At 32.9% G+C, this 27,838-nt stretch overlaps 1 non-coding gene across 1 annotated transcript; it reads right to left on the bottom strand.

Moving 5' to 3' along the window:
* Window positions 1-13,153: 13,153 nt before the first annotated feature.
* Window positions 13,154-13,225, bottom strand: Trnaq-cug. The gene has a single exon. It is a non-coding gene; the product is annotated as a tRNA-Gln (tRNA).
* Between the last annotated feature and the right edge of the window lie 14,613 nt (window positions 13,226-27,838).

Here is a 27,838-nt window from a genome sequence, read left to right as displayed (position 1 = left end):
GACATACGAAGGACTTATATTATTTAAAGCCACGCTGTTCGTACATATTATAAGTTAATATAATTTAAACTACCTACTTTGTCAAAATATTTCAAGTCATATTATAATTAAGCGATGACGGGAGTAGAAGGGGGTAGGCGAATAACAGCGCATCTGGCGATACGCCAGTACTTGTACGTGCCGGAGTGTTTGAAGGTTAGCGCAGACACACGACTATTCCTGCGACAAAATATAACGTAACTGGCGTAAAAATGTGAATAATACTGTATTTCTCAATAAGCTGTCATGTTATATAGTTATATAGCAAACGATATACTAATTCATTTCGTTTTGTTTTTTTTACGGATAAATTATTTTATTTTATATATAGATTTATTAACATAAGAATTAATAACATTGAATATTTAAATATATACAAATATGAACTAAAACTAGTTGCTCTATAAATCTTGACCGCGTGCAATGGTTTTGTTTGATTATTATATTTTTGGTGTAAAAAAATGATCAATTAAACTTTATGAATGAAACATAAAAATGCATATTTATTTTAATACGTACAATATGTGTGTAAAAATATATTTAAACAAATTTGACCTTGATATTCCAATCAAAGTGTAACAATTTTCTCTTCGTTTTGGGTAATATCGATTTCTTATAATTAGTTTTTGTTATGTCTGTCTGTCTAAAGTCTGCGCTGGTTACAAAAATAATGTATTTTAAGCGTTCCTTAACGAAATTTGTAGGACTTTCATTTGGCCAACGAGTGACAACTGGACGTTTTACTAAGACCTAAAATTTCGTCTTCTGTATTTGAAAATTTTATACTAAACAAAATACTAATAACATTACAAATTTGTGAGCAAACAGTTTAAAAAAATTATAATTGCGTGACAATCTAGATTAAAAAAAAAAGTTAATCAATCTGATTTAATTGAACTATTCAAATATCAAAGACATCGTCGAACAATAAAAAAACACAGAGACTGTATAATATCTAATAAATAAATATGAGACAACATCACATACATTACTCTGATACCAATGTAAGTAGCTAAAGCACTTGTGTTATGGAAAATTAGAAGTAACGACGGTAACACAAACATCCAGACCCAAGAAAACATAGAAAACTAATGAAATGTCTACATCGACTCAGCCGGGAATCGAACCCGGGACCTTGGAGTGGCATACCCATGACAACCGGTGTATACACCACTCGACTACGGAGGTCGTCAAACACAATATCATAGATGAAGAATCTCCAAGAAAACATGAGTGGAAATTATTTTAACATATTATTTGTAGTTTTTAGACGACGTGCGGTCAAACATTTCCAGAGAGACAGACAACTGACCTACAAAGTGTATCCCATGCCCTAATTTATATTATTAATTTCCACATGAAAATTTTCGTCAAAATCCTCCATTCAAATTCAGAAACCAATATCAAAACACACAAATTTCTGCATTATAATAAGATTTTATGGGTTAGCTTTAATTTATTCTCCTACTTTGATAAAACAAGTGCATAGTTTTTTTTTATAATATTAGGTTCTTCTATTTATTGAGTCGAGTCGAGAGAGATGTACCAGTGGCTAGAACGCGTGCATCTTAACCAATGATTGCGGGTTCAAACCCTGAATGATGATGGAAACCTGCATGTGACAAATTTTATAGAAATTCTGCCACAAGTGTATTCCACCAACCCGCATTGGAACAGCGTGGTGGAATATGTTCCAAACCTTCTCCTAAAAGGGAGAGGAGGCCTTTAGCCCAGCCGTGGGAATTTACAGGCTGTTGTTGTACTTCTATTTATACTATACTACCTATATTTGAATGATTTTTATACTAAAATGTATTTTCTTAGTTAAACAGATTACAAAAACAGTTGATTGTAGTTTTTAGTTTCAATATTCAAGAAAATAATTAATTAAACTTTAACAATTCACGTCACTTTTGTAGTTCGCGTGGTTCCGTACAACTTTTTAATTAACTCCAACTTGTCGAGTCTCCTTACATTACTTCAGATCTGCTCTAACAGAAATAAGAAATGATTGTATTGTTACAAGTAATGTGCTGAGCTGTTACAAAAGACACTTGCGAATCATAAATTTATGCCATGTTTCGTCTTACAGAGGAAAGGAAATAAGATCTTTTATTTAAGCTATTTTCTTTTATTATTACATTTTGCATTTGCATTTGTCTCAGCTAAATATATTGTTTGTAGACTAATTAATTTGCTTATCCAGTGACATGTTTAATATACATCTCCATACAATGCCATTTTTGCATAAATAACAACAACAGCAGCCGGTAATTTCCCACTCCTGGTAAAGCCTCCTCTCCCTTTAAGGAGAATGTTTGGAACATATTCCACAACGCTGTTTCAATGCACGGTGGTGGAATACACATGTGGTAGAATTTCTATGAAATTCTGGCAACCTGGAAACCTGCAGGAAACCTTTCATGAATTATAAACACAAATAAAGCACATATATATATATATATATATATATATATATATATATATATATATATATATATAGTGGTGCTTGCCTGGGTTTGAATCCGCAATTACCGGTTAAGATGCACGCGTTCTAACCACTGGGCCATCTCAGCTCAATATAGTAATATATTAATTATGATTTCATCATATTTATTTTAGTACATCTATATTATATACTCATGATTACATAATCTATCTGACTAATAAAGAGGTAAAGTTTACTTGTTTTTATGTACATACATAATTTACATAAATTATTCCTTAATTTCGGGACCTAATAATCGAAACCTAAAAAAACACATTGGTGAAAAGCTACTTTATTCCTATGTACCATAGGGCGTATAATAAAATATCACATAATTTTATTTATTAATAAATTGCATACGTGCTAAGATGACTCATTAGTTTATTATAATATTGATAATATTTATTGTAACCTTATGAGGTACTTGTATTTTTTATAACTACATTTATCAGTCGTCATTACATAGTATAAAACAAAGTCGCTTACCGGATTTTGTTGCGGGTCTTTTAATAGATAGAGTGATTCGAGGGTAAGTTTTTGTATATATAATACAGGGACAATAAAGTAACAAATAAAGAAACAAGAAAAAATCTGTACTATACTTAGTATCAGCATTGCACCCGTGCGAAACCGGGGTGGGTCACTAATAAATAATAATAAAAAATGAGCCATCTTTAGAATCTCGAAATGTCTGTGAGAATGTTTTTTTATTAACCAATGAATATATTTCGTTTCACGAGTTAGTTTAGTCACTCAGGTTTGTACAATGTTGATTACTATTACTGTTTGATTTGCAAATAAATTAGGATGCAATACTGGTTATATTTGCTAAACTAGATCGTAACGTAACTAATCAGAATATATGTAAACAACATGTACGTTACGAAATGGTTCCATATTCATGTTACATTTGAAAAAATAATTGACTCTTTTATAGATAACCATTGAAAGGTAATTATAAATCCATACGTTAACATAAATCACAATTAACTTGTCAAATTAATATTTTATCATATAAATAGCTTCACTGTCAGAACATTTAATACCTTGGTCCAATTTTTAGGGTTCCGTACCTCAAAAGGAAAAAAACGGAACCCTTATAGGATCACTTTGTTGTCCGTCTGTCCGTCCGTTCATCCGTCTGTCAAGACCCTTTTTCTCAGGGACGCGTGGAGGTATGAAGCTGAAATTTATATCAATTACTCAAGTCTACTGTCCCTTGAAGCTGTAAAAAAATCAAACTTCTAAGCCAACGCAATCAAAAGATACAACCATTTAGGTATGCCACAAATTTTCGACACTTGCAAGGGAATCAAAACCTACAGGGTGCTTCCCGTGAACTCAGAATCTTGAAATTTGGTACGAAGCAACGTCTTATAGCATAGATAAAGGAAAAATTACGAAAACCATAAATTTTTAGTTACATCACATAATATATATTTTTTTAATAATTTTAAACTTACTTACCCATTTCCTCATAAACGCGTAGAGGTATTAAATTGAAATTCATACCAAATACTCAGGTCTATAATGCCTTTAAGCTGTAACAAAATCAAACTTCTATGTCAACGAAATCAAAAGAAACAGCAATTTAAGCTGCATATTTTGAAACTCGCAAGTACTCGCAAGGAAATCAAAACCTAAAGGGTACTTCCAGTCGACCTAGAATCATGAAATTTGGCATGAAGCAACGTTTTATAGCACACATAAAGGAAAAATTCCGAAAACCTTAAATTTTTAGTTACATTACAAAATATATATTTTTTTTTGCAATAAAAATACCATAGTTATGACTCGATTGTCGTAATGAACGAACTTTGTAAACCTTGCAGGTTTGTACGGAACCCTCGGTGCGCGAGTCCGACTCGCACATGGCTGGTTTTTTTTTTTTAATTTACATGAGTTTGAGTTCGAATAAAACATTTTCAATTGATTTAAAGAGAGAATAGTTATGCCAACATTATATTATGTGATATAACTATTTTTAATGGATATATTTTATATTTGATGGTTTATTTTTCGTAGTAAAAAATCCTCGATTTAAGAAAAGAATGACGTAAAAGGATACGTAATAAAAATGAATTTCAAGAGCCATTAAGGGAAATTTGATGGCGACGTAATTGGCGGAACTTTGGGTTCATTAAACTTAAATACCTAATAAAATACGTTTAAGATGAAAGCACAGTCACGAATGGACCACCTGATGGTAAGTAGTAACCACCGTCTATGGTGGTATTTTAAGAAATAATAACAATTATATTAACCCTCAAATCTCACTGCGACACTAGCCTTTGGCACTAAGTTACAATGGTTGTATCTGTGGTTACACTGAAGCTTCTAACCAGAACACAGCAATGCCAGTAACGGATTTTCTAAGACTGACTAGGCTGCTAGGTCATATTAGGTTGTGGTAAATTTTCAAATTTGGAATTCGTTTTTGAATTCGGTAATAACTAGTACCAATCTGACTGTTATTATAGTACTTTATTAAATTTAAATTTCGAACACAAACTGTTATATTATGGCGGAAGAATTTTAATTTTAAATGCCATTCTACGGGCAACGGCCAACATTTCGCTGAGAAACAAACATCTCGTCCAGCCGTGAATATTTGTTTACAAGAATTTAATTTCAAATGGATTGTTTAATTCAAATTCATATCTTTAAGATTAACTTTTTGTTATGCAAAATAAACATTCCCATCAATATGTAATTTTTAAATATTTTTTCAATTAATATATAAGAATAGTGCTTCGAAATACACTTATGAAAAAGAGGTTTAATATTCTTATTAACTATGTTTATCGTCTGCATCTTTTTATAAAAAAAAATAAAGATTTTAAATCGTATATTCACGGGTTTCATTTCGTCTTTAAAAATACTTTCTTTTTTGACAAAAAAAAAATATTTTCATTGTTAAGTGTTACAGATCATTGTGTTCAGTATAAATATACTCATATGTATACGATAACGGCCGATTCTTCATTGTTATTTTCAATTATATAGAAGTAATTCGCAATATAAAATTTTACATTTTTCTTACTTTGGATCATTTTTCAGAAATAACACGAGAAAGTATCAATGCTATTGAATAAGATTTAATGCGACTAGAATAGAATTACATTCACTTACGATGGGTGGACAGATCAACAAAGAGTTTTGTCCAATTGTGCTTAGAAGGGTTGTGAAAAAACAATTAAGAAAACTGATCGTTTCATATTCTTGGTTTAAGCTAGATCTTCTAGATCTCTAGTAAAATATGTACAATCAATATATATTTAATTACGATAATAGTTTTAAGTGATTGCTAAGTTTAAAAGATGCTAAGAGACAGTTCGGAACTAAGAATATTCTTTTTAAAATTTAAATGTAAAAATGTCTTTATGAAACAGGTAAAAGAGTTGCCAACTTTTCCAATTCACTTTACGGAAGGTTCTGCGGACGGAGAGCAGGAAATTTTACTTTGTTAGGTAACATTCTTAAGGTTCCGTACATTCAATGTATTATAGATTCAGATCTGTAGTTAAATAGCTTTTTTTTTTAATTTCTGGCTAATAATAATAATAATAAATGAGACAACATCACATACATTACTCTGATCCCAATGTAAGTAGCTGAAGCACTTGTGTTATGGAAATCAGAAGTAACGACGGCACCACAAACACCCAGACCCAAGACAACTAATAGTAATCTACATCGACTCGGCCGGGAATCGAACCCGGTACCTCAGAGTGGCGTACCCATGAAAACCGGTGTACACGCCATTCGACCATGGAGGTCGTCTGGCTGAGTTCTATGAATGTTTATTTGAAATTTTTTAAAAAAGTATGTTTCCATTTTTGAAAAAATTGTAATCAGCAGATAATAACTATAAACCTCATAATAAAAGAATGTGTCTAATATCATTAGCAATTAGTGTATTATGTATACATCACCGCCTTGTTAGTCTAGTATATACAAGGCAGAACCACAACCCGGGGTTGGACAAATAAATAGTTTGTCAAACCCGTACCTACCAACTATTTATATTGTCTGTAAATATTTACTTCAGTCCGGAGAATGTGTAGCCACATATTAAAAATTCTAATTATTTGATTTTTAAAATCGTTCTTTAAACACTATCACGGTTTCGGGGAGTAGTATGCACCGTATGCAAAAAGAAAGTAGGGATTACAAGTTTATAAATAATGATTGATCATGAAAATTGTAAGAATGACGGTCACCACTCTACTATAATTGCCTAACAGTTAGTCACTGTACAAAACAGAAATAAAAGCTATTACTCTCTGCAAACCGTGGACTTTAAGATGTTACGTCGTAAAAGTGTAACTCTTAAAATTATGGTTGTATTTATTTTACCCTATTAGCATGTAAATTTAAATAAAAATCTCCTTGTAAGTGCTTTTATTCGAGACAAATATAGGTGTAGTACGACACAACTTAGATGTAGCATCGGCAATATTCATAAAACAGATCACATTCGAATTGAATACTCTATCCAAAATTATCAATATTTATTTCTTATGTGAATATGATCTTAACACGAAATTAATAACTTTTAATATCATACGACTTAATATATTTGCCAATTGGATAAGTGGATTTACATGCACTTGCTTTCTCGGCTTGAACCGACGCGAGAATCTATAGCGACGAAAAGGACGCAGGATCAATGGCGCGATAGGGAGCTATTTCTGTTGCTTGTATTAATCGACAGTAATCGGTTTTTATTGAATTTGCCGATGCTTCATCTACATTTTGTCGTATTATACAATTGTATGCAATGAAAATGACTTTTGACATTTCAAACTGAAATCTACACAGGCAATTGTATGAAATTGAAAAATGCGGTTTGCTTCCATTTGTATTCTGAGTCTGACACGAATCAAATTTAGCGAGAACATTGGACACACAATAAAATAAAACCTATTTATGTAAATCAGACGTGAGTTAGACAAATCGATTTTTATGATTCATATTTTGAATACATTTATAATAATACACTTGGAAGTACATAGCAACCATCTCTTGTAAAAATATGTCTGTAACTCGAGCGAGTGATTTCTTTTTACATGTTAACATTGTAGTTTATTTTATTTTGACACAAAATTATTTTTTGTCAAATAAAATGAATGTTTTTAATTTTTTTTTTTTGCTATTTAGTTGCTTAGTATAATAAAACTAAATGTAGTATTATTTAATCCTTTTAGTACAAAGTATCTTTAAGACAATAGTTAAAATAAAAAATACTTCGAAATAAGCTTATATTAAAAACTCTTTTCAAATAGTCCGCTGTAAAGAAAAGATATTTCCTGGTCATTTTCCCGAAGAACAAAATTGCTTCATTAGAGCGACTTGCGATTCGACATTAAATGTTATTACTGAGTTTTTTTTTCGAATTTTGCACAAGGAGCCTGTTTTATGAATGTCGTAAAAGAATAATTTTAGAAGGTGCAGGAAAATCTTTGTGAAAGAAAAGAAGAGTCATATACCATTACGATATAAATTTGGGATACACTAATGTATCGATATTGTAAATCAACTTTTTTTTGAAGCACAAACTCGAAAATCATCTCGAAAGTTATATGCTACATTGTTTATTATAAAAGCATCACCTTTAACCGGTTTTTCACGTGCATTGAAATTAAGGACCATAACATATCGGTTTAATAACTATGCGTGGATGAAAAACTAAAAATGAATGTGTCAATATTGTTAATAAACATTTTTTTTGGTTAGAACAGTTAACAAGGCGAACGGTTGAAATTAATAATAATTATTTTTTATGTGATCATTTTATTTTGAGCCTTTGCCGAGTTTTACTGAGTTCAGTATAAATATTTATAAAAAAATAAAGCTCTCAGATTTTAGTAGCCTACTGACATAAGTACAATGTAAGATACTTCTTTAGTACGGCGTCATCTGAAAAGGCCGTTGTCCCAGCCGGACGCTGTCTTGCGCGAGTACTATACTAATATTTTAATTAAATATCTTCACAAACATTTGTACAGACTATAGATTCAATTGGGCAGTTATTTCATCCAACTGTAATTTATGGAAATTAGTTGAGTTTCAACTAACCTAGCATTAATAATCTGTATCCAATACACGGTTTCTTTCACGAGATAGCGATACAAAAGGAAAATCACCTCTTTCTTAAAGGGGATGGCAGGTTTGATAGCCTCGTATTGCCATATCGACACGATCCCATAGATACTCCGAATCGTGCCGAAGGGGGCCATCGCCGTATTTTTAGCAGTTAGGAATGTCACATAACCTGTTACACCCTACCCCCGGGGGCCCCAAATATTAGTCTTAAGGTTTCTACGGCGTAAAAAAGGGACCTCACCTCTTATGTTAAAAATAACTAACAGAAATTCTAATGACTTAGATCAACGTTTGTTCACAATGAACAAAATCCTATTTTCGCAAAAAAAAATCCAATGTGTATGTGTGTGTGTGTGTGTGTTTGTGTGAAGCAGAAGGAAATTTATCTGAAAATCAATTAAGCCGTAGGAAAGAATATCAGCACAATAAGTATCCTTCACACACACATAAATAAAAACAGCTCCAGTGACAGAGACCGTTGTACAAAACGAACGATGATTCCTTCATTAATTAAAAATGAAACTATAGTAGTTTAATTGGTGGTAAGGCTTTGTACGAGCTATTATGGGTAGGTACCACCCACTCATCAGATATTATACCGCCAAACAGCAGTACTTAATATTCTTGTGTTCCATTTTGAAACGTGAATAAGCCAGTGTAACTACAGGCACAAGGGATAACATCTTAGTTCCCAAGGTTTTCTTACAGCGCCATTGCCTATATTGATGACCACTTACCATCATATTAAAAAAAAAACTTAATACTGAGGACAATTGTTAATCTCTTAAAGTTGTTACTAAAGTTGCTTCAATATTGATTTAGGCCTTTTACTTACTTTAATGGGTCGAAACTTAGTATTTCTGGGTACACAAAACTCAATACTTGACTTAGATTAGTTTGACTCGAGATGCGAGACTACGGACCCAAAGATCAAACGCTCTATAAATTGTTAAATAGACAAAAAATCGCCACTTTATCTTTGATGACGTCATTTTAATGCTTTTATCTACCCATTATATACGTATAAGGAAGAACTTTACTAATATAATAATAAAATCATCATTAGTACGATTCAACATTTTCACATCATTAATCTTGTAATAAATGTTAGGAAAAAACATCTTAATTACAAGGTGATAGCGGTCAGAACTGTGTATCATGTGAGATTAATTTATCCGGAGGTATATATGTCTATATACGTGGTCTATTCATTATTGTTCGTGGTGTCATCATACAAAGATAAATAAATGCTGGATGTGATATTTATTTCTATATTATACTTCATTCATCATTTTTATTTTTCATTTCGAGCTCGGCAGTGAAGGAAAACATCGTGAGGATACTTGCATGTGTCTAATTTCATCGAAATTCTGCCACATGTGCATTCCACCAACCCGCATTGGAACAGCGTGGTTGAATATGTTTCAAACCCTCTCCTTAATGCTAGAGGAGGCCTTATCCCTGCAGTGGGAAATTTACAGGTTGTTAATTTACTTCTTACTTTTACTGGCCATCACCGATTTCTTATAGAAAACCTTTAACATCCTACCAAAATATAAACTATAAATAAATGCTATAAGTACAGTGACAAAGGAAAAAGTTTACCCAAAAACTTGCAAAATTAAAAAGTAATCCTATACATGTGGGCACTCGTGTACACTCATGCATGTATGTATTAACACACAAACACACATATTTAATTATATCAGGAATTATTAATATTACGAATATTAATCATTCCTGCTATCACAAACATCAAACCTTGGAACCAAACTTGGGAGCTAATGTATTATATCCGTTGTGTCTGAATTACTGATTGACATTAGTGTAACTGTGCAGTGTGGCAAAGTTCATTCGCCCTTCATACCAAAACAAAAACATACTAAATATTACATACATAACATACTAAATGTTACATGGCGGTAGCTCTGATGAGTGGATACCCAAGCAAATTCTAGTTTGGTATCAAAAATATAAAGTATTTTACTCGAGTGTACGAGTGTAGTGTACTCGATTAAAGTATATTTTATTTTTTATTCTTAATCTTCTTCTTGTACCGTTTTATATCTTTGTCGTAAATAAATATTGCTTGAACGTGATTCGCTCCTTTACCGCTAGATTATGGTGACCTCGTGTTGATGTTTCGGTATGAAACTCTTCCCTGAATATTTTGAAGTAATCTTGTACTATTATATCTTCTAGAAAGTATTCTTAGAAGAATTCTTACAGAAGATTTGCAAGGGTTTGATGATTGTTTCTTTCAGTAGTAAATAAAAAATTGTTTTTCATTGGAAATTAATACATTAAAATAATAATTATAATGAAAAAAATATTTTGTTCTTTTAATTAACAGCTCAGCTTCTGTGCGCGTATAGTATAGTAATGAAAAATATTGTTTATTTGCCATATTTGATGATTACGTCCTTTCTTATATTTCAAGTTTGCTTCATACCAAATTTCATCAAATTCAGTTCAGCGGTTTGGTCGTGAAAGAGCGACTAATAGACAGACAGAATTACTTTCAAATTTATAGTATCATCATCATCATCATCATCTTCAGCCTATCGCTGTCCACTGCTGAACATAGGTTTAATGGCATGAGTATTAGTATAGACAAGTGTGATTCAAGAAATTAAAGAAAAAGTAAAAGTAATTCATAAATCATTTTTTTTAAAAAATAGAACGTCTAAGAATTGCTATAACGGTTAACAAAGGTTTCAGTCCGCATTGTACATTTCGCATCTGTGCCTGTGTTCAGGATCAAATTAGACACGTCGCTTTGAACTAACAAAGGTAGTTTGCGATAAAGAATTTCCTGAACATTTCTCATTTCCCACCAGCTAATGAAACTATGCTATGTTATTAATAATGCTCTTTATTCTAAGCTGACGTTTAGTACTGCAAGTAAACCACACCTTCATAAATACTTATAATACCAACATTACACCATCGTTGCATGTATGTTGAAAATTTTCTAAATAATTATATCAAGAATAAAAAAAATGTATTGCTTAAATTTTATCTAGTGTAAGTACCAAAGATAGGTCTCTCTTTAGTGAAACTCATTCTAATATTAAATATGTGTGTTTGTGTGCCAATAAATTTATATATGTTTTTATACGAGTATATATATTGAATAACTTTTTAATTTTGTAAATTGTCCAATAAGGTTTTTCTTTGTACAGTGACTAATATTTATATTCTATCTATTTTAAAATTCATTTTATGTAATATTATATATATTTGTGTACATACATATGTATATTCATATTATATATAGGTGCATATTTTGTGTTTTTTTTTCTAGTCCGTGGTTGCAGTTTTTACGAGTGTATTAACTTTTAGGTCCTGATTGTGTATAACACTACATATGTTTATATTACGGATGTTTTCATATGTTAAAGGTTTTTTCTGAGAGATCGCTTAAAGCAATAATGCCGGCTTATAGTAAGTTTAATCAATTAATATGTAATTAACTTTACTTTCTTGTGTGCAATAAAGACTTTATTTACTATAGTCACTAATGTTTGTAGTGTATAGTCTTTAATATGTGGCCAACTAAAGCACTACGACATTATATATTATATGTATATTAAGTATTGCTGTCGAAGGTGTTCACTTGGTGGTAGGGCTTTGTGCAAGCCCGCCTGGATAGGTACCACCCACTCATCAGATATTCTATCACTAAACAAAAGTAGGTACATAGTATTGTTGTGTTCCAGTTTGAAGGGTGAGTGAGCCAGTGTAACTACAGGCGCAAGGGACATAGCATCTTAGTTCCCAAGTATGGTGGCGCATTGACGATGTAAGGAATAGTTAATATTTCTTACAGCGTCATTGTCTATGGGTGATGGTGACCACTTACCATCAGGTGGCCTATATGCTCGTTCACCAACCTATTCTATAAAAAAGAACGTGGATCTTAGATTAGTGGTGTAAAAAGTTTTATCAATAGTATAACAACTCGCCTTATTGCCTACACTGGTGACAGGAGTGCTGGTTCGTTTTTTGCTCAGAGGATCAGAATTGCGATTATTAACGGGGCAATACTGCTAGCATTCTTGCCACCACTTCATTCTTTCCACGCGGTCAAGATTAGAGTAACTATTTTTAATTCATATTTGTATATATTTGAGCATTCATTATTTTTTATTCTTGTGTTAATAAAATATATTAACTTTAAGTATTGCTTTCTGAAGCGTCAATAATTTTATAGTGTAACTAGCAACCCGCACCGTCTTCGCACACATGTAATACTGATACTAAATATATTAGAGAATTTGTTATTTTACGACATCACATTGCAAACTTCTAAAATCATCAGTGTTTCTTTACTATATTGTTCATGTGTTATATACACAAACCTTCCCCTCGAATCACACTATTTATTAAAAAAACCGCATCAAAATCTGTTACGTCGTTTTAAAGATTTAAGCATACAAAGGGACATAGGGACAGAAAAAGCGACTTTGTTTTATACCATGTAAAGATTATGTAGGTAGTCTGTAAGCAAAAATCAGGTTCCACCAAGATTTGAACTCGGATCGCTGGATTCAGAGTCCAGAGTGCTAACCATTACACCATGGAACCGGTTGTAAGATACACTCTAAAACAAGTGTGGTTTAATACGAAACACTTTTACTATAATTAGTCCCTGTATATAACATTTATATCATGTATATGAATAATTTACTTTTAAGTAATAGATTTAGCAGTGGTTATCGTTTAAGAAATTGATTAAATATATCAAAGAGTAACAAGGCTTGTTATAAATAAATTCATTAAAAGTATTATTAATATTTCTTAAATATCAAAACGCGGAAGGAAATTACATTTAATGCGAATAGTTTCGAATTATATCTTTAATACTTAATAACATATTACATGTTTAAAATTAAAATTCATATTACATTCTTGGCGGTAGGGCTTTGTGCAAGCCTTCCTGGGCAGGTACCACCCACCGGCCTGGGTAGTACGCAGTATTATGTGTTCCGGTTTGAAGGTCGAGTGAGCCAGTGTAACTACAGACACAATGGACATAGCATCTTAGTTCCTAAGGTTGGTGGCGCATTGACGATGTAAGGAATAGTTAATATTTCTTAAAGCGTCATTGTCTATGGGTGACGGTGACCACTTACCATTAGGTGGCCCATATGCTCGTCCGCCAACCTATTCCATAAAAAAAAACATCGTTTAGGAGTGGTCCACTGAAAGGAAGGCAGGAACGATGGCAACCCCAAGGCTGTTGTCGTCCCTGCTTCCAACACAAGCTTCAAACATTATGGTTAAATAGTAATGTTAACAATTCCGTACAATGGCGCTTACGATTATTCATTACTAGCAGTGCCCGCGACCTCGTACGCTTTTTGAATTTAACAAAAATAATTTTATTGTAGTCTAAGTTACTCCTTATTATATCAGTTACCTGTCAGTGAAAGTCCCGTCAAAATCGGTCCAACCATTCCAAAGATTATGTGGAACAAACAGACAAACAGACAAATAGACAAAAATTGTGGATGCACCGTGTATACATACATACCTACATATTGAGTAAAAAAGGGCTATTTTAATAATACAAACACTCCAATTTTATTATATGTATAGATTGAAAAGCTAGTAATTATTATTTCTTATCTGAGTATTAAGTTTTATTATCTGCGTAAATATATTAAAGTTACGTCCTTCTCATTCCACGACATGGCGCCATACTGCCTTTATTACGGACACACGAATAAATTCTAGTATTACTTTCGTGAATCCATCCAAAATTTCCTATTAAAAGTTTAAAGTGCTTGTATTTATGTAGCCGAAGCTACAAGCCCTGTTTAATTAATAAAATGGGAATCGTGGTCACAAAAACAATATTCGTGACGAAAAGTTTTGTATCTTAGTATAATTAATGAAAATTATTTTGTATATACTCATTAAATAACTTAACTTTTGAGTAATACTCTAAACAGCATATTTTGTGATATAGTTTTTATTTTATTCGTGTAAATTAAGTGTGTTATTTTAAAAATAATATTTTTATACAAACTGATAAAGGTTTCCTTAAAGTTGTAAACGTTTTTCCTAAAAAAAAAAAAATATTTATTGGTCTTATTTAATTTTGAATTATTAATAATTTTGGTGTCAAAAGAACTTCATTGTTTTATTCTTTACTGAAACTCCAACTTGCTGCAAGGCAGGATGTGGCAGGATAGGCTGAAGTATACCTAGAAAGTACATATTTACTTTCCCCTCGAAGAAACCAAAATTATACATACAAACTCAAGGAATCGCTCCATCTTAGCGGTTCGTTGATGACAACTGTAGCGTGTACGTTAATTGGATGTCAACCTATGACATTGTTTTTAAGATCGTTAACAGAAATGCAACTCCAAAAACGATTTTCTTCTTCACACTAACTGTACACACAAAACTGTATATGAAGTACCAGAAGATATACTTCGGCAAAAGCAAAACTTTTTGCTCTTTGGCAATTCATAAAAGTAGTCGTTTCTTTTTTTTTTTATTTCTTTGTGGTGTTCATAATTTTACTCCAACCCTACCTACCTACCTTCCTACTCTAACTACTAAGAATGACTTAAATAAAACAAGTTACGTAACCCATCGTAAATGTACGGACAAAGTCGGGTAAAAATCCATACTGCTTGAGTGCAGCTATGTAATAACTTACCTAATCATTTTAAAGGTGCGGACAGAATAGATGTTTTTAAATCAAAATTAAAAAATATGTGTATACAACCTGTTTAAAAATATTTACATTAAACGTTCCAGAGGTATAAATATTGTCACATCCTAGTATAGAGTATTGATTATACATATCTCATTGTAAGTGAAAATGCTGAATTTCTTCAGTGAAACCGTGGCGCTATATGGTTTTTCCAGTAGTTGCTTGAAGAACGCTTGTGTGCAAAAGGTTATTATACAATTAATTAGTTTATAATTGATAGCACACCTTGGGAATGAAACGATCGCCTCCTGGTTATTTCATTTCATATTAAATTGTTTATTTAAAAATGAGACAAAAATAAACCCGCTGAGTTTCTTCCGCCGGTTCTTCTCTGGTCAGGGTATTTTCTTTTCCGAACCGGTGCAGGTGGTACGTTTCAATTGACCATCAATAATAAAGTGTAATACTTTTGTACTGAATAAAGTTATTTGAGTTTGTGTTTGAGTTTGAGTGAGAAATTCATATCATTAGGTAACGTTTGGAGTTAAAAGCATTTTTGACAGCATAAATGAACTTTTTATCGACGTTGCACGTACCGATACGTTAGTGTTGTAACACACATGTACGTTTAATACATATTGTAGTAAATTTATCGATTACGGCGAATTCTATTTAGTATAAAATTTACTTGACTTAAGGTACCGTGGCATTATTTCACGCTTTAGGAATTAAAAATTAGATGTTAAATATAAAACAATTCTATATCCATCCGTGGAGTTGTAGCCTACTTTATACTATATTTAATCAATTTGGTTCAGTAGTTTGATCTATAAAGCGTAACAAACAGACATACAGAAATACCGAGTCAATCCCTCATTTATAGTATTAGGAATAATACTTATTATATAATTTATGTTTGATGATAAATTTAAATAATGACGAACTCCGTGGTCGAGAGGTTGTATACCGCATTTTATGGGTACGCCACTCCGAGGTCCCGGGGTTCGTTGATGAGTCGATGTAGATTACCATTAGTTTTCTATGTCGTCTTGTGTATGGGTGTTTGTGGTATCATCATTACTTCTAATTTTCCATAACACAATTGCTTTAGTTACTTACATTGGGATCAGAGTAATGTATGTGATGTTGTCCCATATTTATTTATTTCTTTAAAAGTAAATTAGTTTAAATTCCTACAAGATACCATAAAACTTAATATAACTTTACAAACGCGTATTGCTGTTTTATAAAACAGGACTTGTACTCCGACATTTTCTTTAAAATAGGATTACTTCAACACTTGCCACCAAATTGAAGTGTCACAGCGCGTTTCAAACTACAGGTTAGACGGAAATTTGTTTAGGCATTTCACTAAAGAAATTATATTCAAAATATATTTCCATATTTAAAATGAAATAAGTTTTTTTTTTCATTTTGCTATGTACCTATATAAACATATATAGTAATACAATACAAATATAATAAAAGTATGGAACTAACAGTAAAATAAATCTTAATACTGCGGCGTAATAGCGCCATCTTGGGTACATTGCCCCAAGACAATCTTTTTGATGACGCGTATTTTTTATTATTTGTATATGTATAACAGACCAAACTAACCAGTTTTATTTTCTCCTTGTTTATCTTTAGCACTAAAAATGTAATAGATTTTACTATCGCTGAATGAAAATATGTGTAAAAATTTATCTCAATAACTTGAGTAGAACTAGCCCAACATTTTGGACCCATATCCAAAATCAAAATAAACTTTATTCAAGTGGGCTTTTACAAGCACTTTTAAATCGTCATTTAACAATTGAGTGAAGCTACCATCGGCACGGAAAGTAGATTCTACCAAGAAGAACCGGCAAGAAACTCAGTAGTTACTCTTTTTCAACATTTAAAAAAAATAAAAAGTCATGTTAGGTAATACAATTATTTAAATTAATAATCCTGCCTGGAAGTCAACTGGTATTAATTCCACGCTTTTTTTATCAACTACAAAATCTTGTATCGCCTATATGCCTATTTTACCAATGTATTTTTTATAAACGATTCGAATTTACGAAACGGCAAATAATATATATATATATATATATATATATATATATATATATATATATATATATATATATATATATATAAATACACTCAAGGATAAAGTTAAATAAAAAAAAAGAAAAACATGTAAATGTATACCTTGGTATATCTTTTCTTCATTATCATAACATAGTACAAGACCAATTCGCTTACCGCTGTCAGTTTCTATGTATGCTTACGAGTAGATCTTTAAAATTACGCGTAATATCCGTGATTCAAGTGGAATGTTGTATATAACACTTTTTTTTTCTCGCTGGAAAAACGCATTACGCGCTTCCCCCACGTGATGGAAAGTGGGGGGGGGTGTGGGACTCCCCGGAACCCAGGACGCCGAGTGCGCCCAGGCACGCCGGGTTACCCACTAAAAAACCAGCGGTACCCTCTCCATCTTTCGGTGGACGCCACGGGATCGCTTACGCATGCTACCGTGACGCCCTGACGGTCGGCCCTCTAATACCTAGGAGGGATTCCCGGGGTACTGAGACCCCCCCTAAGTTGTATAAAATACTTGGTCAATATATTAAAAAAAAAAATTGATAAATTAATATTAATAAACAAATGCTTTAGTATATTTAGTATCAGCATTGCTGAAACCGGGTCGGGTCGTTAGTTGAAAATAACATAATGATATCTTTGGAAATGTTTGACCGTAAAAGTTTTACATTAAAAATTTTCTCTATGGAGTATGTGTCTGTACATTTAGTAACTCTCCGATAGGTACCTCTGCAGTGCTTAAACCCGTATACCGCCTTCGCTATGACATATATTAAATTCGGCCAGGACTTATGGGCTTACTATAATGTATAGTTTGTTACGCAAGTACTGATCTACCGCTCCACTATATTAGATTTTGAGAATATAAAACGTGAAGTAGACTATTATTACGTACTACACTACTAGTACGTGTACTATTTCTCTTGAAAAAAGTAAAACAGTAATATGTATTAATTTCTCACTCTTTCAGTGCAGGGTGATGAATTTCATCCTTTAAGAGTAAATACAAGTGGAAGATGTCAAAAGGAAATTACATTATTAAACTGTTATAAAACGCGGATTATACCATTATTCAGTTGTTATAAAACATGGATAGCTGAAGTTATAATATTATTTCACACGAAAAAAGTAAAATAATATGTATTAATTTCCCACTCTTTCAATGCGGGGTGATGAATTTCATTCTTTAAGAGTAAATACGAAAGGAAGATGTTGAAAAGGAAACTACATTATTAAGCTGGTCTGTTATTATTCGCTAAATAAAAGTAATGAAGCGAAGAGAAAGCTTCGAATCCCGCTATATAATACTACAATATATTTCCGTGCAAATATGAGTGCTGTAACTATTTTCATTATTATTATTGAAAATAAAAATAGTCGTTGTATTTGAAATGGCCAATAGAGACGTAGGAAATTATCCATAAACATTGCTTTACAGCGCGTTCAATAGCGTTCAATAAATTGAGTTATTTGTTTTCTAAATGTGACATCGAACGAGCATTATAATAGTAAGCCGTTATCGACATTTTGATGTGAAATATAATAGTTCAATGGCTTATCGATGTATTATGTGACATCACTATTTAATGGTGATGCAGGCAAAGTTATAAAAGTGCCCCATTTAATAACGTAATTGTACCTCATACGTCTGTGGTGTAAGGCGCAAAATTATCGGAACGAAATCACGTTGTACGAGAAAATTAATATTTTAGAATAACAAGGCTCGGATCGTGCGTTGATTGCTCTGAAAATATTCTCAAATTCAATAAAGGCTCTTAGACGTATGAAATTTGAAAAAGTAATTGTATTTCGACATATTCACTTGGTTGTAGGGCTTTGTGCAAGCCCGTCTGGGTAGGTACCACCCACTCATCAGTTATTCTACCGCCAAATAACAGTAGTCAGTGTTGTTGTATTCCGGTTTGAAGGGTGAGTGAGCCAGTGTAACTACATGCACAAGAAACATAACATCTTAGTTCCCAAGTTTGGTGGTACATTGACGTTGTAAGCAATAGTTCATATTTATTACTGCGCATGTCTATGGGTGATGGTGACCACTTACCATCGGGTGGCCCATATGCTCGTCCGCCAACCTTTACCATAAAAAAATTTAACCGAACGAATGAATAACACTATTTAAGAGCTGTGTTACGTAAAATTGTAATGTTTTCTACAAGCAAGATTAAAACAATCATTAAAGTGTCTTCTTTACCAAATATTAGTGTCATTAATTTCATATAGTTTCTATACTGCCAGGACTGTTTTTAATGCCATATAATTGACTTAATTTGACAAAATATTTAATGTAAGGAAAAAGAATATTCGAATATTGATGGTATCATGATGTCATGTTGGCCCTTTATGGCATTGCAGTCATCCTCGATAAAGTTAGCTAGGAAGGATTAGTAAACACACGTACGCAAGCTGTTCTCTTAGACACTTTGACAAGACCGCAAAGTTGTAAAATAGAGGGTTTTACATATAGTCTTTCCAACTTTTTGATAAGTGTGGTGAGTGTTTTTTTTAAATGTACTGCGGCCTCTGCGGGTAACTAGGGACCCGGTTTTGGGGCATTCTTTGGGTAAGTGTAAGCTCTGCCAATTTGACAATTCGCTAGAGATTATTTCATATGTCTCTATATCTATCTATTTACCTATCTACACATTTATGTTTTCTGTCTTATTTCTTATCTTATATTGTACTGTGGTTGCCATCGCATATCGTATCAATTTTCATGGGTACTATAAGGAAAGCATTTTCCCACCTTTGTATGTATCTACATATATGTCCGGAACCAAGCCTACATAACAATGCTATTAATATGCTCAATATTATATATACTCGTATATGTTAAAAGCATTTGATATGTATAGCACCAGTATCGTATGTTAATAGATTTTGACTTCAAATCTATAAAAATAAATACTATGGAAAGGTTCCAAACTTGTTATTTTTATTATTAAAGTAATTAATTTCGGGATATTTAACATGAATAAAAAACATGGTAAATATCCCGAAATTAATTACTTTAATAATAAAAATAACCATGTTAATTTAAAATCTTATATTGTTATTTTCATTTAATCATAAAAATTACATATTAAAATTCGGTTCGGAAATCCAAACAAACTCTCGGTCGACGATGAAAACCAATGGCGGTTTCGTTTAATGATCTACAAAACATTGTTAATATTTTAATTTAAATGTCATAAAAAAAGAAATATATAAAATCAAATTATATTAACATTTTATTGATTTAACATTGTATGATAAAATCATTCCTCCCACGGAAACTGTCTTCTTGTCTAATGACGTTAAACTCATTTTATAAGTGTATTTGTAATACTCTCTATTTTCTTGGTGGTAGGGCTTTGTGCAAGCCCGTCTGGGTAGGTACCACCCACTCATCAGTTATTCTACCGCCAAATAACAGTACTCAGTATTGTTGTGTTCCGGTTTGAAGGGTGAGTGAGCCAGTGTAAATACAGGCACAAGGGACATAACATTTTAGTTCCCAAGGTTATTGGCACATTGACGATGTAAGGAATAGGTAATATTTCTTACAGCGTCATTGTCTATGGGTGATGGTGACAACTTAACATTAGTTGGCCCATATACTCGTCCGCCAAGCTTTACCATAAAAAAATAAGGCCTTATTTCGGATTATCTTTTTAACTTTTGATAAGCTACATTATTCTTAAATGTTCATATTGTTACGGGTCGTCAATTAAATTACAGTACTTGTTCACACATCCTTTTATTGCATTCAATCAGTCAAAGAATTGTTGAGCGCCAGGAGGGTTTTGCATTCAGATCTTAAGCAGGCACCCTACCACACCTTGCACGGCTAGTCATCGGAGATGGATTTCGGTTATATACTGATATGCTTGGTGACCAAAAAGGCGTGTCGTTAGGCTAGTCAACAAAAGAAAAAAATAATGTTTAACTATGTGCCTAACAGCGTTCAAAACCGACTTAATGTAAGTTTATACAATAAAAAACTCACCCCATGCAATAATCCGCTACCACTTAACACTATTTTTAACAATTTAAACTCTTTTAATGCATTACACAATTACATTATTGTCGGTACATTGATGTTTCTTATAGTTCAAGAGACACACAACCGAACAAAGAAAGTGCACGACCTCAAATGACCTAATGTCGGTACATATTTGAATAATTAGAAATTCACAATAATTTTAAAACAATCTTAAAATAAAATCAGAAAAGATAAGCATTTCTGGTTCGCTTGAGGATTGAACCCGACACTCACGGCGCCGGCGATGTTATTCCATACACAACACCGCTGCGCTATTGACGCTTAAGATAAAGTTTGTCAATTTTAGATCTCCTTACAAGACCCGAACAGTATGTCATATCAAATGCCTCCAACCTAACAAAAAAAAAAAATTTTTTTTTTTTTTTTTTAGTTATAGTTCTGGACATGTTTTAAATCTTTAGCATGCCATATTCCAATATCTTTACCGAAAGCATTATTTAAACGATAAATATTATTTGTTAACTTGTTTTTGATTACCGCTTTTTCAAATTTAGGAGCTAGTTTTGCCATGAACTTTTTATTTGCGTTAGACAAATACTTTGTCCTTTTCCATACTACATCTCCTTCTTGAAAATCTGCTAGTACTCTTTTAGTATCATAAGCTTTTCGACTTAGGTCATGACAGTCCTTTAATTTTATGTAGGGTGTTTTATTTATTTCCAAAGACATGTCCTTAAAATCTTCTAAATCATTCAGGCCGTTGATAGGTGAAGTAGTCGTTTCCCTTCCAAAAAATAAATAAGCAGGCGTGTACCCTGTACTTTCATGTACCGCTGTTTGAATTGCATGGCTGATTTCGTCCAGGCAAATGTCCCAATCATAATGTTTTCCAGATTTCACGTATGATGCAATCATTGTTCCTATAACCCTATTAACGCGTTCTGTTGGATTACTTTGAGGATGATAATTAGGTGTATACCAAATTTTAACATTGAATTTATCAAGAGTATCTCTAAAGGTCTGTGAAACAAATTGTTTACCGTTGTCACATATTATTGCTTTTGGCGCACCAAAAATTAAAAATTGTCTCTTCACTAACTCGCATATTTTGTCCGCCTTGCCTGAACGTAATGGGAATAAGAGCGTGAACTTACTGAACCAACAACTAATGACCAGTAACATTGTATTACCACGGCGACTTCTCGGAAATGGTCCCATCAAATCTAATGAAACAATCTGCCACGGACCAGAGACCTCTCTATGGTCACCCATTTTGCCAAAAGCTGGTTTCTGGGACACCTTCACTTTAGCGCACGTTTCACATGTTTTTACATATTCCTTGACCTCCCTTAATAGATTAGGCCAATAATATTTCTGTTTCACCCTGTAAAGCGTTTTGCGAATACCAAAGTGTCCCGCAGTCAAGTTATCGTGACATTCCTTTAATACATCCTTCCTCAAACATTCCGGGATATATATTTTCCACGGATGTACACTAGGAAACTGCTTTAAAGCGATCGATTTAAAAAGAATGCCGTTCTCAACTGTCCATGTCAGATCGGTTTCTTTACCATTCAATATACTCGCTACTTTAGACCTGTACCATTTATCTTTATGTTTTTCGGATATTTTGATATTATTTATTTCCAAGGAACGAGACAATGCGTCTGGGACCACGTTACATGAACCTGGTCTATGCATAACGTCAAAATCAAACTGTTGCAATCGCATTGCCCAACGCGCCAATCTACCATGAGGATCTTTCATTTTATGAAGCCATTGCAATGCACTATGATCCGTTATCACTGTGAAGTGTGTACCGTCTATGTACGGTCTAAACTTTTCTACCGCATACACTACACTCAATAACTCTCTTTCTGAAGTAGAATATTTCTTTTCATGATCATTTAATTTTCTACTCAAATATGCAATGGCTTGATCTGAGTCTTCACATTTTTGGCAGAGGACGGCTCCAATTCCAGTCTTTGATGCGTCGCACTGTATATAAAATGGCTTATTATAATCCGGACACTTAAGAACTGGAGTTGTAGTCAGCAAGGTTTTTAATTCCAAAAACGCCTTGTCTGCACCTTCTGTCCAACAGAATCGTTTTTGCCCTTTTGTTCTCGTAAGGTCATGCAATGGTGCCGCTACTAATGAAAAATCTTTGATGAATCTACGATACCAACTAGCTAATCCGATAAACCTCTTGAGTTCTGTAATATTTTTTGGTTTGGAGAAGTTTAAGATTGCACAAACCTTATCAGGATCAGTTCTCAGTCCATCCTTATCTATAATATATCCTAAATAACGTAAAGATGGCCTAGCAAATTGACATTTTTCCATGTTAACAGTTAAGTTAGCCTCTCTAAGGACCGAGGCAACCCATTTCAATAGGCTTACATGTTCATCAAAGCTTGAAGAGCACACTACAATGTCATCTAAGTATGCCCATACTTTCTCGCTTTTAGCTTGAAACAGCTTGTCCATTAGTCTCTGTTGGGATTGTGAGGCATTAACCAACCCGAATGGCATAACTTTAAATTGAAAAAGGCCTCTACCTGGAACTGCAAAGGCTGTCTTTTCTTTACTAGTATCATCTAAGGGTATTTGCCAGAACGCTGATTTTAAGTCAATCGTACTTAAAAACTTAGCATTTCTTAAACTGTCTAGTATGGATGACACTCTAGGTAATGGATAGGTGTCTCTCTTTGTAACCTTATTAAGTTGTCTGCTATCTAAACATAGCCTGTTTGTTCCGTTAGCCTTTTTGACAATAACAATCGGGGAGCACCAGGAACTTGTTGAAGGCTCCACTACATCTTTTTCAAGCATCTCGTCTAGCTCTTTTTCTATTTGTTTTTTTATAACCGGAGAAAATTGGTATTGTTTTTGATATATTGCTTTACTATCACCTGTATCTATATTATGTTTTAACAACTTTGTTCGACCTAATCCTTTCCCAATAGTATTTTTCATTTCTTCGATTACATCAGCTAGTTCATTCCTTTGAAACTTATCTAATTCATTTTGTGATATTATTGATAAGTCATTATTGCACACTGTATTGATTTCACCATGATTTAACACCTTGTCCCCTTTAAATTGAAATGCAATCCCAAATATATCAAAGAAATCTTTACCTAATAACAACTTTTGAACCAGTTCAGGCATAATCAACATCGAGATAACATGAAACTGACCATCAAACTCTACAGGTACATCAATTGCTTCAGTTATATTATGATTAGTCCCATCAGCCGTTGACAAGCCTAATTTACTACTTCGATATGACTTTAATCCTAAATATTTAAATGTTTGAGCTAATTCCATATTCATGACGGTACGATTGGCTCCTGAGTCCAAAAGACCCACACATGTATACTCCAAAATGTTAATTTCCACGTAGGATCTGTTATCGTTTCGTTTTGTTACTACTAAAGGACTTAATTCGCGACCACAGCACATATCGCTTACAACTTTTAACCAGTCCTGCCATTCTTTACTACTCCTATCCAGGGGAAAGCCTACTTGGCAGGAGCGCTGCTTCCCCCGGCCTCGTTTCCCTTACATGAGCATTCTTTCGATATTATGCCAAAACGACCGCATTTGTAACAGAATAATCGTTGTTTCGGTAATCTACATGAACGAAACAGGTGACCTGATTCCCTACAATTCCAACAACGTCTTTGATTAACTTCTATAGAATTTTTAATTTCCCCTATCTCACGATTTCCTTCGACTACATTTTTATTTTTATAAGCTAAATCCGGTTCTAATTTATTTCTATTACACATAGGTTCCCGAAAATTTTCACAATGTATTTTAGTTCTTTCTATGACCCGCAAAACATTCATCAAATCATTAATGGAAGAAAAGTGATCTCTACAAACGGCTCTTTGAAAGTAAGGTTGAAGGTTTTTTAAAACGATCATGACTTTCTTCTGCTCTGAAATGCTCTCTGGTAGTCTTTTGAACATATTCTGCATTATGGATACATATATGATGACCGATTCATTCTTACCCTGAGTTCTTGCCATAATTTCATCTAACAATTCCTCCTGATAACATGGAGGCTGAAATGTTCTTTTCAAAAGCAATGTTAATTCTTCCCAACTACAAATATTTTCCCTATTAGCTCTATACCAAATTAACGCATCTCCTTCAAAGAAATCGATTGCGTAACGCCATAAGTCTTTATCAGAAGCGTTCCTAGCATCTTTCAACTCTTCAACCCGTTCAAGGAAGGCGTTAATGCTAACTTCATTATTTCCTGAAAATTTTATACCCCACTGGTTAATTGGTACAAGCTTACGTACAGGTATATCCTCTTCGAACGTCGATGTATGAAACATCCTTGAAAACTTATTTCTTGCGTTGAAATTTGAATTTTCAAAATTTTGTGCAAAGTTAACGTTTTTGTAATTTTCATTTTCCAGACCCTCTAATTTTCTTATAATTTTTTCACCTACTTCACCTAACGTTTCTTGTATAATTCGTCTGTCATCGATCGTAAGATTTTCTTCTTCTATTTTGTCATCTTGTTCTTCGAGCTGTGATAGTAAATTCTCCACTTTATTCTTTAAGGTCTCCTTAAGTTCATTGTCATTTTCGTTCATGGCCGCTATAAAATCTAACCTAGACTTTACGTGATACAGACGGGACACTAATCGTCTAAACAAGTTTTTATCTGGCTTTTCAGTTATTTCTGAAATATAATTCGACAAAATATTAACTTTCTTAGAACATAATATTAATTCCTGCGAAGGATTATCTAGACATTGCTTAGGAGGTTTCACTTGATGCGAGTACTGACCAGTCTGCTCGGAATCTATGAGTTCCTTAAGTAATTTTTTCATAACAGGAACGAAACTTTTAATATGTACGCCACGAGTCGCGAGTTCAAACTCAAGTTCATCCTTTAACAGAAAGTTTACATCCATTTTATATGTAAAAAAAAACAATAATAATCTACTTTATCTTTAAGAGTTCCTCTTTGCTATTCTAACTGATTTTATTAATGCAATTTATCAATTTCATACAAATATAATTATTTCTCAAATAAATTCATAACATTTATATTATAACAAAATGTAGGTATGTGTAAAAATTTGCCAGTATGTTACAAATTATTTACAAATACATTAATTATTTTAAATTTTAACTTTATTTATTATATTAGTTAGAATTAAAATATTGATTAATATTATTGATTATATTAATTAGAATTTCAATATTGCATAATATTATTTATGTAAAATTATATTAATTACCAATGATTAATGTTTAATTTTAACCGTCATCCTTCTCCGTTAAATTTTTAAAACAATACTAAATAATTAATTTCTCGCCAAAATTAATGATAAATAAGATACACTAAATCTAATACAATTCAATACCAGCTGTCACTTTACTGCATAAAACCGTTCATTTACAAATTAACTTCTACATTACTGTATAACATCATCCACATTTAAAATACGACGCGTCGCGTATAACACCGTTGCCGTAAGACAGTGACTATTATCTTCCGATGCTGATGCAATTACAGTATTGGCGATTACGATGTTCTTTATGTTATGCTGCTGCTTCCTAATTTATTTTCCGTTGGGCGCTATTTGTTACGGGTCGTCAATTAAATTACAGTACTTGTTCACACATCCTTTTATTGCATTCAATCAGTCAAAGAATTGTTGAGCGCCAGGAGGGTTTTGCATTCAGATCTTAAGCAGGCACCCTACCACACCTTGCACGGCTAGTCATCGGAGATGGATTTCGGTTATATACTGATATGCTTGGTGACCAAAAAGGCGTGTCGTTAGGCTAGTCAACAAAAGAAAAAAATAATGTTTAACTATGTGCCTAACAGCGTTCAAAACCGACTTAATGTAAGTTTATACAATAAAAAACTCACCCCATGCAATAATCCGCTACCACTTAACACTATTTTTAACAATTTAAACTCTTTTAATGCATTACACAATTACATTATTGTCGGTACATTGATGTTTCTTATAGTTCAAGAGACACACAACCGAACAAAGAAAGTGCACGACCTCAAATGACCTAATGTCGGTACATATTTGAATAATTAGAAATTCACAATAATTTTAAAACAATCTTAAAATAAAATCAGAAAAGATAAGCATTTCTGGTTCGCTTGAGGATTGAACCCGAGACTCACGGCGCCGGCGATGTTATTCCATACACAACACCGCTGCGCTATTGACGCTTAAGATAAAGTTTGTCAATTTTAGATCTCCTTACAAGACCCGAACAGTATGTCATATCAATATGTTCATGTTATATTACACCTTCTTTCATAATGACTCTATTAGACATTATCGATTCCAAATTATGAGCAACCAATAAATCGCTCGCTGCGAAATGGGCGGTCGGGTAGCGGTTATAATAAAGTTCTGACCTTGAG

This window comes from Vanessa cardui, chromosome 14 (genome assembly GCF_905220365.1).
Source record: "Vanessa cardui chromosome 14, ilVanCard2.1, whole genome shotgun sequence".
Taxonomy (NCBI): Eukaryota; Metazoa; Arthropoda; class Insecta; order Lepidoptera; family Nymphalidae; genus Vanessa; species Vanessa cardui.
The sequence above is the reverse complement of the archived record's forward strand: the minus strand, read 5'-3'. Positions and strand labels throughout refer to the sequence as shown.